Raw genomic sequence first — 18,063 nt, forward strand, 5'->3', positions numbered from 1 at the left:
AGATGATTCATACTAGCTTGGTTAGGTCAATATCTGTACCATCGCTTCTATTTGATGTAATATAGTATAGAGGCTAAAGGCGAGAAATCATCAATTAAAGTAGATGCAGCTTCCCTGGCTTAAAGGACAGAACTCCAACAAGATTAGCCAAAAATCAAAGTTTATCCGGTCCCTGAAAAATTTGCTTTTTATGATTACAGCGGCAATAATCCAGAAAGTGGATCTATTTCATTTTTTTCTCTTTTAAGAAAAGAAAAATCTTATTTCCCGGATCATTGTACATTTTAATTTGAATTATGCATTCTGTGTCCAACTCTAAGCAGTCCTTACCTACATATGCATCTGATCATATATGTATTATCTATTCCGACAAATAATACAAAATAACGTGGTTTGGATGCGCTTCTGTCCTTAAAGGGAGTTTGCTGAGGGTGAGAACGAGAATCGAATCGATTGAATCACAAAGATCTATTCACTTATATATATAGAAGAAGAGGAGTAGCATCATTCCAAAGTCCTACTTCAAAGTCATAAATGGTAATAATAATTAGGTTAGGTGGCTGATCAAAAATCAAGAACATGCCCAGAAGAAAACAAAAGAAGGTGGATGTGGTGAGGGAAGAGAGGGTGAAGTAGGCGACAACTGCTATTAGGGTCTGTCTTAAGGCATTGGCTCTCTAATAAAAGGATTTCCTATCGTTGCATGGGTTCCTTTTTGTATAAAACATATTGACTACAAATTGAACTAAAGAAAGAATGTTGACTGTTCGACAACGTGAAGACCGCAATCTCGACTTAGAATAATCAAACGCCCATCACGAGTCACATGGGCACCCCCACCAGGTAGAATAGTTGTGATATCCCCATCAAGATCTAACTCTAAGAGGCTACTATTCATTTCTTCTTCACACTGCTGCTCGCTTTGGAGACTAAAACATGGAAATAATACGTAACAGTAACCCAAGTAACGATAATAAGAAAGACTAGGGTATAGCTGTTTAAATCCCCGGTCGAAATCATCCAACATCAAATTTTATAAGACCTTAGTGATTAACCCAGCGTGTGGGATCCCAACTTCCGTAATAGAACAATAAATTCCATTTTGGTCATTGGTATCTTTAAAAAGGATGAAACTAAGGATATTACGTATCTATCATGCACCAAGGGTGCCAGCTTTTGTAAATTCTTTTATGAGGAATAGTACCTTGTGAGGGTGTTAGATTCAAGATGAAAATAGTTAGTTTCTTCCCCACTCCACCTAATTTGGCAAAGAACTCACGGCGATCTCTGGGAAAACCACACGACTGCTCCTGAAAGATAGATGAACGCATAAAACAACTATTCAACATATGCGCCAGAGCGATTAAAAGGAGAGCGTCCCTTTCATCGGGACAAATAACCCATTTATGATCAGGGTTCCCTGGCTGACATAAAGTTTCAACATAAAAAGAAATCGCCTTGTCTTTGGAAATACTTAATAACTTAAGTGGGGACAATGCATACTTCTCTTCTGAGATAAGAATGATTATATCACATACGCTTAAAGGGGGCAACGGAAATAGATCACCAAGTTTAGCATAGACATATAATATTGACCGGGCAAGTTGCTGTGCGGAGCATGAATAAGGTGGATTTTTCCGTGGGTCCTCGCCATCTGAATCAATTCAGAATGAACAGTATCTCTATCTGGCTTTGTTATTATTACAGTGTTATCTACACCCAGCTAATAAGTAGAGATATGGAGAGAGGGGACAGCTTTGTCGCGGATCTTTCTTTGCTTTCTTTTATGAACTCCACTGGTCGTCCATGGATTATAGGGGCTTTCCATTGTATATAAATACACTTTCGTATCCTACTCTGCAAATCCCATTTTCCTTAAGCATATAGAAACCTATGATTCCAATTTGCATATGCTGCTTCTTTGGTGAGTTTAGTGATCATGGCTGGCTCACCTGATCTATCAGCTGAGTAGTAAGCCTCTTTGGGATAATTATCAATATCTCTTCCTATCAAAATGAGATTAGGAGGGCGCCCTTTTTAAAGAGTCAGCCTGTCTTTCAATAGAAACTATTGGCAATTGCCTTAGTCATTCTCTTATATAGTGTAGTCCCCATAGCAATGGGCCTTAGTCTAGTGAGGTTTTGCTTTTTTGGGAATCATTGCTAGGAATAAGGATTGAATTGCACCTGGTTTTCTCCTGTTTGACTTCAATTACCATATGGAAATGGAGATCGGCCAACATTATGTTCCAGCACTGCCCCTGAATTAATCAACCAAGTAGAAGTTGAAGTTCAGTTGGAATCCATATAGTGACGTAGTTTTTTACTATGAAGAGCCCCCTATAGTTGATAGAGAGCTTACCACCATTTATAGTTGCGACTGTTTTCATGGAAAAAGAGTTTGTTTTCTGTCAAAGAAGCATGCTTAACACAGCCTATAGCATAAAGGTATTCGAGCCGCGTCTAAACGAAATGTTGGGCAAGGGCCTGCACTCTCTTTTCTGTGGATACGCTATCCCTTCCGGCTATGGTATGGGGAAGGGAGGTGAGATCTACTCATTGATTTTATATTAGATGAGTGGCCGTACTATGATCGTTCGGGAGACATGGGCCCACGCGCTACACACAAGAATGAATTGTTATGCGGTCGGTAAACTCTTTCCTTTCTGTGGGCAGCCAATCAAATTGGATCACGTATTTTTGAATATGCTGTTACATCATGTACATGTATTTGCTTTTCTATTTTTTGGGATGTTCCTGCTCGTGCCCGGATAGAGAATGGGCACGACTCCCCCTCTCCCCGTTCTACCGTCCAAATAGGCCGGCAGTTCTAAGTTTTGGGGTTGGGTCGGATAGGACCAGATCCAATCGGATCTGATCATAGCTTTGAGTTCAGGTGCCGTACTGCGGTCGGATCGGAAAGAAGGGGGACAGCGAACCTCCTGCCAAGAGGCCAAGGTTGCTTGCTAACTCTCAGCCACTTGTTAGAAGAAAGTGTAGCTTGATTGTCGGGGGGAATCAACGGGAAGGAAAAAAGAAGGTAGATTATTCTATTTCCTCCTTTGGTAAGGATTGGCTTTTTGTTCAAGGGTATGTTAAAAACCATCGTCTTTTCTTTGTTTGTATCACCGAGACACCCGAAAGGCCGACCATATGTACCTCGGGAGCCCCGGCCCATTCAAATCAAAATAGAACGAGCACCTACGACTAAGGGGAATGGAATGTCGACCACAGGGTGAGAGAATCTTATAATACGAGGGCTAGTGACTGGTCAAGTCATTAAAATTAGTCATTTTGATCAACATGGCTGCAAGTGGACTGGGTTTATGGGTTTAAACTAACTACGACCAAAGTCGTGGCTACTTCAACCAAAATAAGGGCGACCCCCTATTCAAACCAAAAAAAGTACCTCACCTCACTTACGAAGAAGTTGTTGGAGCTGGGCTCCGAACTATGAGAGTTTGCTTTTTATCTTTCTCAGAGCGGTCTGATCAAATAGGGGATCAGACCACTCCTGGTGTTTTAACTAGTCATTAATGGTCGGCTTAATTAGTACCCTTTCGGTATGTGTTGCGAACGCTTTCATTTTTAGCCTCTCATCTTCTCTAGTGAAGCAAAACTCGAACGGATAGAACAGATGGTCCAACTACATAAATTTTTCTTTTTCATTACTTCCATGGTCGTGCCTCGTGGCACGGCAGCACCCGTACTATTGAAATAGTTCGTTAGTAGAGATGTTCCGACAGGTGCCCTTTTTTTCCAATGGTACTATAATTCCTATTCCTGTCCCTTCATTCCCTCTTTTGGTCTATCTACATTCCAGGAAATTCATACGCTCCACGGACGGAGCAAAAAGTGGAGTCTTGGTCAGAGCAAGCTGCCCTATTCTATTACCATACATAATTGGGTGAAGCTCATCCGAAACTAGAGCTAGAAACGTTTTATTTCGTTTCGTTCCCGTTCTTCATTTCCTTCTTCTCGAATCCAAGGGGGACTTCTCATATTTAGAATCTTTCTGCGGTGTGCTCCGTTTACTATTCTTTCATACTTTCTTCTTTTTACCACGCGATAGGTTAACGAAGCCTGAGCGGGCGTGGAGAAGGAAAGGCCAAACACTTCGGCCTAACGGGAATGAGCAACGACGAAATGAGAAGATGAGGTGCCTCGGGCACCCCCATTTAGAAAGAAGGGTCGAAGGTTTTGGGCCTATAGCTTTCCCCGTCCCCCCTTCGTTGGGTGGTGCTTGTGTTGAGGGTGCGCCACCTAAAATCGGGCTTGAAGCTCTCACCTTACCAACAAGCTGAGAGATGATGGCTGTTGGTCACGACTACTATCAAAAAGCTCCTATGAAGATGAATATTTCACATGGAGGAGTGTGCATCTTTATGTTGGGTGTTCTTCTGTCATGCGACCCAGCGGCTTATGTGCGACCTGTGGCCCACGCCTCCTATTTGTTCAGGGCGGGCGGCGTAAACTCTGATTCGATTCGGGTATTCAATCCCGCCACTGAGATGCTCAGTTAACTCCTTAACCTTGATAGGAAGATGGCTTATTCAATAAGTCGTGCATAAGGGTAAGGAACTTTGGATGAACTAATGTGAATGGGTGTAAGCCTCGCTGCTCGGAAACACCCAGTGCTGACCACACTGAGAGACACAAAAGCGCAGGTAACTCCAGTTAGCGAAGTGGCGTTAAGCATCCCTAGCGGTACGAAAAGAGGGGTCGTGATGATATCATCTACGTCCATACCGCTCCTCGTGGAGTAGATCCTGCATCCAACCAAGTCTTTGACCAGGGAACGGGAGAATTCCCACTACCGCTGGCAGGCCAGTCGGGCCGTGAGCGCGGTGGGAACGGGCTTCCCAAGAAGCCAGCCCGGGCCGGGGTCAACATAGAATGAAGGGGACGACCCTAATCTTGTGTTGGCTTTGCCAACTTATTGGGTTGCGGGCGGAGAAAAGCGGACGTGGGGACTCGGGTCGGGGCGCAGCGTAACTAAGAGAGCCATTCCATTTAGGGCGAGACAAAATAGGAGGGCACGGGCGGTCTGGTGTCCGAGCCGATTGGTCAGACGACGACTACTACACTTATTATTTTAGTATTAACCGCCTATCCCGAAATAGAATGGGATGGAATAGAAAGAACGCGAAGCGCTAGCGCTACAGGGTCGGTTTTTTGGGGGGATAGGCTTGTGAAGAAGCAAGCTTATCCCCGCCCCGACCGGTATCTGCTAGGTTTCCCCATCTCTTCTAAACTTCCCCGATCTTCGGTCCGAGCTGTATGAGGCAAAAACTCATCCCACATATGGTTCGGAGGCCGATCCCCACCCCAGCAGTAAGGGTGCGGCTTAGGTCAACTAATACAAAAAAGATAGAGTTCACTCAACGATTGCCTTTGGGTTCCGAACTCCATATGGGGAAGGAGCGTTGTTTTTTGCGAGGTCTTGATCATTTACATGGACGCACTTTTCATTCCATTTGTGGGAATTTGATGATCTATAAATCGTCCCTAACGAGTGATCGGCTCATGTTTGAGCATGATGAATCACTTCATTCCGACCTGCTGCCAATCCACTTTCCGACCTCATATGAGAATGGAAAACTGGAGCATTTTATCCATCGGTGGATGATGAATCGCGAACATAATAATTTCTGGTTGACCATGTTCCCAGAAAAAAGATACTTTTGAGAAAGGACGAGCACGACTGAAGTGGCTGTACATACAAATCTATTTAAGGATCTATATGCTTCGATTGGAACTTCCAGTTCCAGAACAGGTGGCTGGTATACCACAATAATAAAACTTCCTTTTATTTTTTTTATTCGGATCGGATTTATGTTGGCTTCGTTGGGAGGCTCGCGTAGTTTGTTACGTCATCTCCAAAAGGATAAGTTGTGTTGGAATTGATAAAGTTCCGTGGAGTTCATAATTGCATAAAAGGAGTCAAAGTAGTGGCTGTGGCGCGTTGAGGCACTTCTTCGACGGTCCCCGTACGCCCGGCCCGCTCTGAAGAATTCATGATTTATATATGTTTCAGGTCGGTGAGAGGGAGTGCGGAATAAGGATTGATTTCACTGTATCCATCTACGCCCACCCCATCTACCTATTGTCGGAGGTCAATTATTGCTCCGTCTCTCGAGATTGCAATCCCTATCGAGTCGGGAAGGAATGAGTAATGGGTCAGGGAATCGAGCATCGGCCCTCTTGGATCCGGTAGGAGCAGGAGTAGGTAAGTTAGTATCGATCCGGTGAAGAAAAGAGAATTTAGTTGATAGAGACGTTAGATCTGGAGGCAGCATCTGGTCACATATCCCAAAACCTTCACGGGAAAGGAACGGACTCACTCGCCCTACTTCTAAAGATAGATAGAAAAGGTTAGGGAGTCCCAGCTGCTGAGGTGGCGTAGTGAGAGGTGAGAGCAATAACAACAAAAGCAGCGGAAGATCCTGCAGTAGTATATTCGGTTGTTTTGTTTGCGGTGGAATAGATTCAAGCGTCCGGGCCAGTAGATCCACAGCAAATAGGCGTTGACTTAGTTACTTTTGCAGTTTATTTGTTTCCCGATGTTGATCCGACGCAACTTACCGGTGATAGTCGCAGCACCAGGAGCTTTCAAGGGAGGGGGCCAGGATCTCTAGTTCTGTTCTGGAATCGTTACCTAAAATGTAACTAAATAGGCAGCGAGCCGTTCAGATGAGACCCGAAGACCAGGAAGAATAAATAAGCAAAGGGAGGGGCTTCTTCCTTCAACAGAGGTAATGCTTATTCTTCTCCTTCCTGGTACTCTTGAATAAGGCAAGGCTTTTCCCTATTCCCTATCAAAAGCACTTTCAGTAGAAAAATTCGTCTCAAATCAAAAGAAGAAGACTCCGCACCTTCAACTAATTCAAGCAATTCAGTCAGTAGGAAAGTCATATCACTGAACATTGGATTATATACAACCTCGTGAACATTACAACCAATCAATCGAGAGTCTTCTATACATTTTGAAACTTTCTATTTATTCCCGAACGCACAAGAAAAGGTAGAACCTTTGGGAGGTACTTTCGTTCTACTTTACTATAGCAGTTTTAGATCTGCCGCTCGCTCTCTTGCAAGTGCTCGTCTAGCTCCCTCTCCTTGATCTCTTCTTTTTGTTTTTAGCCGGATCCCTTCGATCAATCCTACGTTTTTCTTTTTTTCCCACGATAGCGATATTCCTTTGCTACTTCTTTCCTCGGCTAATGGAAAAAAATCCTTCTTTTTACCCTGCCTGGCGCCATCCATCTCCAAATAGTAAATGCGCTGCTGAGCTCAGATGTCCGCTCGTCTGGCAAGTTGGCAGCAAGCACTTCCTCCCCTCTTTGTGTGGAAAAGCTTCTGAAAGCCTATTAGTTAGTATTAGTCAAAAACCTAGTTAAGGGGTCCGTAGTTGTCGCAATCGCTCATTGGTCTTCACCTCAAGTGCTTTCTTCAATGAGTCCAAGGCTAGACCCTAAATGCCGCCTACAATTCCACTTAGAAAAAAGAGAAAAGACAAGATAAAGACTCACGGCTTTAAAAGAACGAGCTTAAGGAAACTTGATTTGCTGAGGGAAAGAAAAAGGAAGCTTTTACAGCTATATAAAATGAAAAGTAATCACCTAACAGAATAAACAATAATATTGTAGAATAAGAGGGAAAGAAAGATTTTTTCTCTTACCCGCTTAGCTAAGACTGAATTTTGCACCTTCTCGTTCATTACATTAGGTTAGGAGATCTAACCAAGCACGCGAAATGCGACATTGACTCAAGAAAGTCAATAAAAGAAAAGCCAAACCTTAGAGGCCGGTACAGTGCCTATTCCTTATGACTTCTAGGCCTCTTCTAGGCCTTCTGCCTCTAAGCAAACTGAACCGACGGAACTCCCTTTAGCGAAGGCAGTGAAAGCCTTATCCAAGCCTATGAATCCGGTACGGAAGACGGGATCAACTACAAAGCAAATGAAACTGAGAGTAGCTAGAGACAGCCATTCTTCTTTGAACTTCACCCAAGCGCTTTTCTTTCAAGCCTATCTTTCTCATTTAGACTTTTTATTCAACAGCTGAATCCAAAGGCGTATAGAGCGCAGCCCTTATCGCAAATCCGAATAGCATTGTAGGAAGGCGAGGTTCTGAAATCAGTCAACGAAGCTCTTCACTCCATTTCTTTCTCTTTTCCCGAACGAGCCGTGAGCGAACGAAATCCCTGTATCCAATGAAAGAGGATCGAGCATGAGCCTTCGAGCGGACAAAGTATGTGATCAAAGGCACAGACATGAAACGTCAGAGATCCTGAGCTACTAGGTCTTCCTAAAAGAGGAATTCTCCTGTGTCTTTCTCTCAGTGCCATGGCATACAAAGTCATGTCTTGGCGCATTCCATACGTCGACTCATACAAAGCAGACGAAAAAGTCAAACCCAAAGCTTTATAACATCTCGGGCTCATCACTTTATCCCCAGGCTTCTTTCTTTTTCTCAATATGATTCTTCAAAGATGCTAAAATTGACTATCTCATGGAAGGGAGTGGGATGTGAGAGAAAGTCTTACGATCCAACTATCTCTTGTACCCCCTAATTGGCGCTGAGGAGTCTTCATCTTGGCATCCATCGCAACTCCCCATGCTGGTAAGAAAAGGGTCAACCCGGTGGCGCATCGACGTCTTGAGCGAGTGAGAGCCTTGATCCAAGGCCAGGTGCTGTCGCAATCCGCAGAAGTAGCTTCAATCGAAGGTTGCGCAACTGCCAATAAAGACATTGCTCTACGACTCCGGGGAGTGGAAGAAGATTCATCACCGGGCTGGACTTTAAGACCTTAGTTGAAACTACCTTTCCTCATTCATGGGGATCTAATACATCATGGTCTAGGGGCCTAAGAGAAGGAAGATAGATCACCAAGGCTTTTAGCCACAACAACAAGGAAGGGGCATTTTCGTGGACTGGACGAGAGAGATAGTCATTCCGAACTCCTTCTGCCCTTGGGGAAAGAAAGACTTTATGACCGCACTTCTTCTAGCAGATATGTCTTTGTCACAGCCAGTGGAAGATAGATTCCAACTATAGAATATTGACTTCCCAAAGCAGGCGAGTCAAGGGGAAAAGCTGTCAGCTAGACTAAAGAGGAAGGATACTAAGAACCAGATCGACTAAAGGCCTTGGCTTAGAGCGAAACTAGGGCTGAAAGGATCGGAGTTGAAAAAACTCTTTGACTGAGTAGATCGACTAAAAGCTTTCAAGTAAGGGAGCCAGAGAAAGAGAGAGCGGATCTAAAGGATCAGAATGAATCTGCTGCAGCAGAAGAGTTCGCAGAAGAAGCTGCATTGGATGCTTATGATATTACATTAGAAAGAATAAAAGAGGAATAGAAGGCAATGAAGTGGGAAAAGAATTGAATAAAGAAGTAAGAGCAAACTTACGAACTGCAGTTCTGCTTTCTAGGGATTCAAGCTTGCGAAATGCCTTATCATTCTGACTCAAGAGTCAAACTTTGGACACAGGTGCGAGTTTTGACCCTACGTTTTCTTTTGCCTTCCACCCCCAAAAGGCGAAAGGTGGGAATTAATTACTAGTTACCAGAGTGAACCCGGCTATTGTTTGGAAAAACAAGATGTTGCGGAGACAGGATTTGAACCCGTGACCTCAAGGTTATGAGCCTTGCGAGCTACCAAACTGCTCTACCCCGCGCCGAAGATAAGAACTGAAAACTAATAGATAAACAAGGATAAAATGCGCCCCTCCACCCTATCTGTACAAATAGAATAGCCCATTTATACAGAATGGTAAAGGGGCTTCTATGATCATCGACCATAGAAATAGAAATGAAGCATTAATCCTTACCAACTTGATCTTGTTGCTCCTGGCAACAAACATGCATGAACCATTTCACGAAGTATGTGTCCAGATAGTCCAAAATCTCGATAGTTAGCTCTCGGCCTTCCGGTCAAAAAACAACGTCGATGAAGGCGTGTAGGTGCACTATTCCGTGGTAGGGATTGTAACTTTCCATAAATTTCCCATTTCTCACTCAACGAACGGAATAAATGGAGTGAGAACTAGGCACAGCGCACTCCGGCTCGAGAAAGAACCTCCAAAACAAAGGATCCTTGCTTCTTTTCATTTGGCTAAGAATAAACCATCACCTAAGCAAGTCAGCTAATTTTCTCGTAAGAGACTTTAGCCGAGGGATTTTGAAATGAAACTAGACCATGTCTATGCTAAAAGATTCCATGTCCACTAAGTGAGATGCCCATAAACATATCGATCAATTCGGGAATTGAATTTGTGTGTCAAGTCAAGTTCTATTTTCATGTAACCTAGCCCGAGAAAACATCGTGGATAAAGTACGGCTGGGTAGCAGGCACAGCCAAACCAAAGCTTCATGCCATTCTTGAAAGGACAGTGGAATTCCGGATGAATTGATTTTCGACTACCTGGTAGTAAAGCAAGGAATATCATGAAAAAGAATAGATGATTTTTGCCTTTCTCCGGATATTTAGTGAACCAATCCCAACCGGTTCTAGATATTCTGGAGGTGTGGCTCACCTAAACGTTAACGTTCAGAAATGATAGGAACATTCTTGAATCAGAAACTGGAACAAAAGCAAGTCTTCTGTTCCCTGTTTTGACATAATCAACTGATTGAACAGACCATCAAGACGCTAAGCTGGCAAAAGAGCTTTGAGACTTCCCGTCCGAGGATAGAATATGAATCAATTATGAATGTACGTTCCCGGCCTCCCCTCTTTCGTTTGCTTCCGGTTGGGTAAGGCTGGATTCCATTCAGGATTTTATGATACTTTCGCGCAAAAACAGAGATCGAAAACGCTTGAGTCCTGGGTTTTCGTCTTATTAGCGTCTAGGCCGAAAAACGTGTGGATAAGGTCCATGCACACTAGTTCAACTTCAACGCGCTCACGTAAAACATACGAACTGAACTAGCAAGATTAGGGTTGACTCAAGGAAGAAGGAGAAGCTTAAGAGCTGGAAAGGCTTAATAAGCACATCTACAGTACACTTTCTTTCAACTTTCACATGCACATTTTTACGAAAAAGTCTTTATTATTTATATTCACAATTCACATAAGTAGTGAACACTTTAGACTAGGTTTTGGCCCATACCATACATGCAAACACAACAAACCAAACCAAACAAAGACACAACTTTACTTAATTAAGTGAACAAAAGACATAGAACTTCATTCAACATAACAAAGAAAGCAATACATCACACTACTTTGTGTCTACAGACACTTATTGAAATAAAAGTCGAGGGACTTCTTTCTTCTTTCTCAGTTTAAAGAGAGGAGAGGAAAAAGCTCTATAAGATAGACGATTTCTTCATCGAATTCCTTCAGGAAGGGAGTGAAGATTCCAATCCGACCTTGAAAAATAGTATAAACGAGAGGAGTGAAATGAGTTTGAAATCGACTTCTTTATTTAAAGAAATATCCTTCCCTGCGCTCACTCTTCCAAGACTTTTGCTCTTAGGTCATTCTATTCGCTATTTGACTTTTATTGATCTTGCAAATCCTCTCTTTTCCACTTTTTAAGGAATGTCAAGCCTGTCTGTTTACGAATCCTCTGTTCATGAATCGAATGTGCGATGGGACCCCTTCCTTGATGAGGATTGCTAAAATCTTTCTTTTTTAATGAAAAAGACCGGGTTTCTAAGCTCGATGTGGGAAGTGGAGGTTCTGGAGACAAGCTACCTGAGTCATGTAGCTCGTTTAGAGCAATAAGGAATTCATTCTAACAAATGAAGATCTATCGAGTGAGGGATATAGAAGCTAAGACAAGCAATCAGTACACGAATCCATTCCTCTAGAAGGAGTGAACCTGACCACTTCACGCTGAAGTTCATACTCATACTAATCTACGAACCACCCTTCTCTTTGATTTGTCCTTCCTGACCTCTCTTAAGCCTTTCAATGATTGTTTAGGTAGCCTCCTTAGGACTCTCAGAAAAGTAACCTGGCCTGATACCTATTCACTTGCCTGGCCCACTCGTATCCATCATATATAATATGCCCAACTATCGAGGGAAATCCACCTCTTAGATAAAGTCTACGATCGCCTGAAGATGGCACAGAAAGACAAAAAGAGTAAAATCGATATAAGATAAGACAGGATGTCAAATTTCTCCCAATTTCGCTTTCTACCACTCCATGGAAGTAAGACTAGCAACTATTACATGGCCCTCCTCCTATTAGGACAACTACTAAGACTGGCTCGTCGAGATCGACAGGAAAGACAACTAAAACTCAAACTGCAGGAAAGAGAGAAAGAGGGGGAACTAGATGAGCTTACTACTCCAACTATAACTGGATTGAAAAGAGAGTGGACTGAGCATCTTTTTCCAATTTCAAAGATCTATCAAAGCCCATTTGAGATGAAGACTCCTGCTCTGCTTTCAAACTTTCCAACTGCATGTGAGTACACTCCTACTCGCTTTAGGGCAGTCTAACCCACAGGCTACAAGCACCAGCTTGCTGGCAGAACGAAAGACTTGAATCGGATAGCTGGAAACTAGCATTTCCACTAGATATATCTCAATGGCTGCAAGGGCTTACCTTGGCGCTCCTACTATTAGAACTCAAACTGACAAAGAAACTTAAGTGGAAGGCCACTTCCACTGCCCGAAAGCCTTATCATTGGAAGGAAACTGCACGATTAGCAGTGAATAGGATCAATCCTCCATATTTTTCTCTTCGGCATAACTGGTAAGCAGCATACTGCAGCAATAGACCAGTCCACTAACTGGAAGATTCAAGGCAAGATCATAAGTGGGGCAGTACGGTAGCGCACCTCCTAACATTTCCCAGGTAATGAAAGTAGATCCTCTTGTCCAGCCGAGTCTTTTATACCTTCTGCCTTGTTCGGAGTTCACCCTCTTTATACTTTGATTCCCGAGAAAGCTCTAAGTGAACCTCCTTCCTAATCGAAAGAATGGAATCCGATAATCCAACAATAAGATAAGGGAAAATGTCGGCATAACCACTGCTATTTCATCTGCAGCTCTTACCGTTGAAGAAATCAATCTTGCTTTGGCTTGATTGCTTTCACCAGGTCTAGCTAGGCTGGGAGTCAATTATCTCAAGTTGTGTTAAGATAAGTGGCACTTGAATAGGAAGTAGCCATCGTTAGAGGAAAGAACTTGTATTACAAGGATTCATAAACTGTAAATCTGGCAATTCCTACCAGGGTGGTGGGTCAGAGCGGATTTCCTTGCTTTAGGGCAGGAATAGCGGAATGGTTAGGGGGCTTTTCATTAAGTAGCTGGCTTCCACGTAGCTACAACTGCAGAGGATAGTCTCTAAAAGCTACGACCGTCTCTTCTTATTATTCTCCAAAAACATACCTAGGTTTTGGCAATCACTCTACTGACAGAGAACCTAAGAGCTACCAATAAGCCTTTAGGCAGGCAGTGGAAATGGTCAATGTCGTCTTCCTTTACAATGACTTCTTCCTTTCCTCTTCACCATACGAAATTCTAGCTTACCCTCGGATCAGGGGATACCTTAAGTCAGCAGCTCCCTTTGAAGATAGGGCATTTACATAAACTCCAAAACCGTACCCAGGGAGCTTACATCAGGAAACTCCCAAGCTTGCCGAGGAAGGAACAAAATAGAGAAAGACACCGTCCAACCGCTTTTTATGTGCGCGTACCACTTTTGAGTATCTTTGCACTACTAGCTCCCTTAGATCATTGGCTACCAGAAAGACTAGAACTCAGGAACATCAATATGGTTAGGGATCATTAAGGTGCGGCCCTTAGCCTATTCCTTTCTGCCTTTTGAACGAATCTAGAACCTCAATTAGCAGATTCATTAGAAACCTTTCTTGGAAGACTCAATTCATTAGATAAGCACATAATCACTGATAGGATCATTCCTTCAATTAACAAATAATGTTTGGGCACTTTGAAGTAAGTTGATCTTAGAAGACTAACCTCATAGCTCACTTAGATCAATAAGTTCAAGCATTGACAAACCAGCCTTCCTTCTGTGAAACTCACTTTTTTGGATTGTTGGAAGCAGATGAGCCCGTGCAAGCATTAGAACATGCATTCTCACGATCTACAAAGTCCTTATGGCTTGCTCCTTTATAGACTACGTCTTTTCACCAGAAGATGGTAAGTCTACTGATGTCTCTTGAATAACCTTCAAATATGCATTATCAAAGAGGATGACAATGAGAGATTTCCGAGTACCTTGGTGTAATCATCAATCCCTCACTGATTCCACATTATAACACGTCTCGATCAGGCCCGAACTTGATCAAACTAAGATCTTTGTTGGACCCTTCAAGTGTGCTATATACGGCATATCTATCAAATGATAATAGATACCTTTGATTGAGCACACAACCGTATAGTACTAAACATCATATGGAACTACTCACCCATTACGGGTTACAGTGAGACCAATGATGCCCATCCCTATTAAACACCATCTCTACAGAAAGAGATGTATCTCCTTGGGTTTTATCCTTCGGAGAAATCCACTATCTTTCCCTTCAAATACAGATTGAGGTTTTTTTTCCTTCCAATCAAATATATGAAGGTAGTGGACGTGACCGGTTAAACTTACTAACAGTCATCCTCAATCCTACCAAATGGTTGGAGAGAAAATGAGAACAAGACTTTAATCCTAGCCCTACTAACTCCTAAATACCTATTACGATCAGACATTCATAAGTTAAAGGGCACAGATTAAAGGTTGTCCTACAGGACAGTATTCGCCTCAGTGATATGATGGGATTTTACCCCAACATCCCTTTGGCAAACCCAGCATTCTTATTCTGATGTGTGACTTTGAATCAGAAGTCCAAACGCTGAGTCTATCCAGTAACTTTTCTGTACTGAAAGAGCCACTTGCTTATTGGTGATTAGGCTTGCGCTCTAAAGCTGTCTTTTTGAGGGAGACCGGAGAGAACCTTTATGACATTCTTGTGGATAAAGTAGTCGGTGAAGCTTTTTCTTATGTTGTTTAAGACCCCTTATGGGGAAACTCTGGCAAGGTATATTATTCCTTTTTCCCAGTGGGTGCAGGCTTCATCAAAAGGCTCTCTGCCTCATGGCATTATTGGGTTCGCTTGCAAACAACACTTCTCCTCTCGCCTATTCCTTTCCGTTAACTATTGAGATATATCACAATTTGCATTATCCTCCTAGAAAGGATTCCTTGTTCTGACCGCAGCACCATATCTTGACCCTTTTCTCGAATTGGTCCATTTTGAGTTGTCCCATTCCCCTTCGACCGGTCGTAAAAGGAGAAGAAGTGAGAGAGTATGCTATGCGCAAACTGACTTGCTGCTTGCTTTCTTTAAGGACTCTTTTGTAATAGCTTGATGAGCTGAACAAACAAGAGATATTACGTTCTACCCTCTGCTTCGAGCCCGGCCGAGAGTGAGCTTCCCAATAGTCTCTTCCTTCCTAGAAATAGAACTCTAACTATCAAACCCGTCCCATCTCCTTACTTGAGATATCTGAGATAGCTCTGTAAACTAATAACTTCTAATAGAGGAGCCCATTATCCTTATGTTCTGAACTTGCTTCTTGGTACAGGGGGAGGGGCAAAGAATTCGAGTTCTAGTTCTTCTTCTGCCTAATCTTTAGTACCGCTTTGAGATTGAATCTTTAGAACCATGTGCCTAAGAGGGCGAGGACCTTTATAGCCATAATTCTTCCCCTGGTTCTACCTCCTTCTACAATAGTGATCTATCCCATCAATCCCACCCGCGAGCTATCCATTCTAACTTGTCTTTGCCTAGCAAGATACGTCTAGTTCTCCCTCCGCTTGCCTATCTCAGTAGGAAATTGGAACAGTCTCCGATTTCAAAGAAAAAGCTGAGGCGAGAGCTATATACCTTCTGGAACCGGAGCAATAACTGCTATAAAGTAAGGAGATGCGCAGGAACGATCCCTAAAGAAAAGACTCGGAATGCTCCACGACTAAGTATACCCATTCAGACTCGCTTTTGTTCAATTATAAAAAATAAGCACTTTGATGAAGATTTATAGCATTATTCAAGTAAATACAGATTAAGATCGTAGAAATATGAGCTTTTGACATAGCTACACCTAATTCCAGACCAGTTAATGCAAGAACTATAAATAAAGGACCAAGATCCCCTGGAAATATAAAAGATCATTCATACATAGCATAGTCCAAGCGAACCCACTTAAAATCTTTACTGAACTATCATCGTCCATCATATTAGCAAATAAACGTATTCCTGAGCTTAATGCTCAAAAACAATAAGGGATTAGCTCAAGGAGTACTAAAAAAGGTGCTAATGGCAGTGGGACTCCTGTCGGTAATAAGAAGCTTAAAAAATGAAGCCCATTTTTTTGAAATCCCACTATAGTAATGCCAATAAAAATAAAAAATGAGAGACCCAATGCAATGAGAAAATGACTTGTGACTGTGAAGCTATAAGGTATCATACCCTGGGGATTACAAAATAATGAAAAAGTAAAAGTGATCGAGATGCGAGGGGAAAACTTTTGTTTCACATTTTCGGAAAGACCACCTATTTGTTCGTTTACCGGGTTCAGCACGAAATCATAAATAAGCTCTACCAAGGATTGCCAAACATTTGGTACTGAGTTTCCTCCTCCCTTTTTAGTAACAAAATAAACCAAAAGTAGGACCAAACTGAGAGTTAGTAGCATAAACAAAGATGGATTTGTGAATGAGAAATATAAGTTTCCTATTTTCATAAGAATCAATGGGATTATTTCAAATTGTTCAAGTGGGTTGGAGACAATCTGCGCTAGATCCAGTGTGAAATAAGTGAATTTATCTAGTTGAGGCATTATTGATTGATTGAGACAAAATGATTCCCTCAATACAGCTTAACTCCGTCAAGCCTGTAGGAGTAGTGAAGAAGTATAGAGCACTTTAGTTAGTTGTTGACCAATGGAAAGCATGGGATCAAAAAAGGCAGAATTGAGAATCTCAAAAAAATCTCTTTCTTTCTTTTTTAGAATAGCGAACACAACTCTGGGGATCATCTTAAAGCGTCTTCTTCTTTGGCTATGTGTTCCTGTATAAAGGAGGCATTTTGATGACGTCAGAGATCTTTCAGTCACTCCGCCTCGACCAACTCATTTCTTGGTTGATCGACTGGCGAACGCCCGAGGCGCAAAAGATCAATGAAAGGTCGATGATGTTTATAGCCATTCTTTCTTTGCTTTTTCACAACTTTACAAGGTAGCCATAGGGGAACCTGTGGCTAGATTGAATCCTTATTTTATTTCGGCATCCCCCTCCTTGCAGTTAAGGTAAGGACTTCGGGCATGGCCAGCTAAGGCTAAAGTTCCATTAAAGAGCGTTTCCACGTGCTAGACCCATCATATCTATCTGATGTCTACTCTAACCTTTTAGAGTGTGGATTTTATAGTTTTTATTAGGAGCAGGCTTTCGAATATATAAAACTCATTTATGGTTTTCAATAATTAGTTCCAAGTCAACCATGTACTACTATCGGTCATACAATTGTTTTTTAATTGTCTTTCTTTTTTTCTATGCCCGCGGGCCACCTAATATTTTGGATCGTCCTGCTGATATCCGGCTCCGCAGATGTAGGTGAGATTTGCTGAACTGCATCACCAAAGCGACTCCTCATGACATGAGAGAAAGAAATTAGGGGAATTTAGAACGGATTCCACTTTTCTATATGCTAATTTGAATCTGGCGGGTCGCTCCTTTCTTCGTATGGGGAGTCTCGTGAGCTCTTTATGGAAAACTTATTCTTATTATTCTCCTCCCTTTTTTCCCTATCCTATGGATAAAAAACTACGATTAACTCAGCTCTGACCTAGACTATAGTTCCCCTAGGCAATGCACATTCTCTATCCTATCCAAAAAATAGGGACGCTTATTAATAGAAAATTCTTAAATGAAATCTCGAACTTTTTTACCGCGCACCAATGTCCGCCTTGTCGTACTGATGTGGCAAAGTGAAAGTGTAATTAAGCAAGATTGACCGCCCTTTCAGTAGTAGTAGTGTCTACTGCCTGTCAGAATGGCTACTGACACATTGCACGAGGTGGCTAACCCGCG

At 42.4% G+C, this 18,063-nt stretch overlaps 1 non-coding gene and 2 pseudogenes across 1 annotated transcript; 1 reads left to right on the top strand and 2 right to left on the bottom strand.

Moving 5' to 3' along the window:
* The first annotated feature begins 2,471 nt into the window (after positions 1-2,471).
* Positions 2,472-4,681, top strand: LOC124895465 (annotated as a pseudogene).
* A 4,924-nt stretch (positions 4,682-9,605) lies between these two features.
* TRNAM-CAU lies at positions 9,606-9,679 on the bottom strand. The gene has a single exon. It is a non-coding gene; the product is annotated as a tRNA-Met (tRNA).
* Positions 9,680-15,514: 5,835 nt separating this feature from the next.
* On the bottom strand, positions 15,515-18,057 carry LOC124895464 (annotated as a pseudogene).
* Positions 18,058-18,063: the final 6 nt, after the last annotated feature.

Source organism: Capsicum annuum, unplaced genomic scaffold (assembly GCF_002878395.1).
Source record: "Capsicum annuum cultivar UCD-10X-F1 unplaced genomic scaffold, UCD10Xv1.1 ctg82394, whole genome shotgun sequence".
NCBI lineage: Eukaryota > Viridiplantae > Streptophyta > Magnoliopsida > Solanales > Solanaceae > Capsicum > Capsicum annuum.